Here is a 1,947-nt window from a genome sequence, read left to right as displayed (position 1 = left end):
GTATGCGCGCGCGTGTGTGTGTGTACGATGTACTCTTTACAGTGTATGTCTACCAAATACACTCACAAGGCTTGTTTCACTGGAGGCTATTATAGAAGAAAATTGCCCAAGGTGCACCGCAGTGACACTGAAGCTTGAACTACGTGGTTGTAAAGCAAACTCACGCCTTCTCTTATCTATCTATCTATCTATCTATCTATCTATCTATCTGTATATGTTTTATTTGTGTGTGTGTGTGTGTGTGTGTGTGTGTGTGTTTGTGTGTGTGTGAGTATGGGTGTATATACATATACACATATATTCATGACAGGGTGTGCCCATATTCTGTGGTGTGTGAATCATCAAACATTTATTATATCCTACGTCGTTGCACTCATTGTGCCTTTCTTTCTCATTGATCAATCATTCATTATCGTCGTCGTTAATGAGGTCCAGTACTTTACGAGCGTGTGTCATACTGAAGTATACTATATTTCAGCGTTGGACATGGAATATGGTATGCGTTCGTTAGAAATCCTACGTTGTAAGTATCCTGCTGGTTGTTACGACCGATTTTACCCCCTTTTTTTTTCGTAGCATCATATATTTCTCTGCCTTCCACGAATTCGCCATCTTCAACACCCTACTAGTGTTGACGACATTAATTCTCTCTCATCGATGGCTTGTCTTGTAGTAGCACATGGTCCCAGCGATTTTCTGGCAGTTACCGGAAATGCAAAAGGCGATATTTTCAAAAGGGTAGAAACATCACCTGTAGCAGTTATGGCAACACCATTGTCACCTTTGGTATCATCAACACTATTTAGATAATTGTGAACTACATATTTCATGGAGATATGTTTCGGTCATCACGTGTCTATATTGTTGCACAAATTTGAATACAACACAATGGTTCACGCTTGTGCCAATACCTCTGATGAGGATTCTATTTCTTTACACAACTATGTAATATAGCAACAATCTGAGGTAGGTGGAAGCTTTCATCAGCTATAGCTGTATTTTTGTTTTCCAGCACCGGAGCCTCAGAAAACAGGGAAACGCTTCCATACTCCCTGCTCTCGTTGACAGCTCATGCATCATGATAAAATTTGCCCACAGTCTCGTCTTATATCGTCAAACACATATAAAAAGAAAAAAAACTGTTTGAATTATGGCAAAGGTAATCACATTCATCACTTTTCTTTCATAAATTCATTCACAATAGAGGAACTGCTATTTGTGACATATATCAACATATTTTTCATATATTTTTTGTGCAATTTCAAGGTGAATTGACTTTTCCTATCACCAAATAATGGCACATCGTTGCTATTTTACTTGATGACGTTTACGCTTTTTGTCATACCATTGTTTACGAATATCTTTAAGAGCGAAACTAACATTATGATTGATTTATAATTCAGGCGACTGTTTATGTGAGTATCACCTGTTCCTGCTACTTTTTTCCTTTTAATACGAGTATGTTACCTAGGACTATGTACCTACAACTATGTAACTAAAATATATGAATGTATATTTGGGCAAGTATACACATGATGAAAATAAAAAAAAAACATTTATCATAAACTATATAAGTATGCAAACAAGTCACGCCCATGCAAAAAAAAAAAAAAAATACTGCCTGCGTACGTATTAGAATACGTTTTTATGATTGAACGTATAGTAATGTACACATACATCAACGCTACTTATGTATGTGTGTGTGTGTTTGTTTGTGCATATGTATGTGTATGTGTGTTTGTGTGCGTGTGTGTGTGTGTGTGTGCATGTGTGTCTGTGTGTATGTTTGAATGTGATGCTGGTGATACTCGAGCAAGTGATCATCTACTAGACTTAGCTACTATCCTCGCTTGATAAATCCTTAGAACGATGTAAGTAACTGTATAATAAAATATGGATGTGCAAATCCTCGTTCTCTTGATCTTCATTAATTTCATTATATATATA

Source organism: Octopus bimaculoides, chromosome 8 (genome assembly GCF_001194135.2).
Source record: "Octopus bimaculoides isolate UCB-OBI-ISO-001 chromosome 8, ASM119413v2, whole genome shotgun sequence".
NCBI lineage: Eukaryota > Metazoa > Mollusca > Cephalopoda > Octopoda > Octopodidae > Octopus > Octopus bimaculoides.
This window is presented reverse-complemented; position numbering follows the sequence as displayed.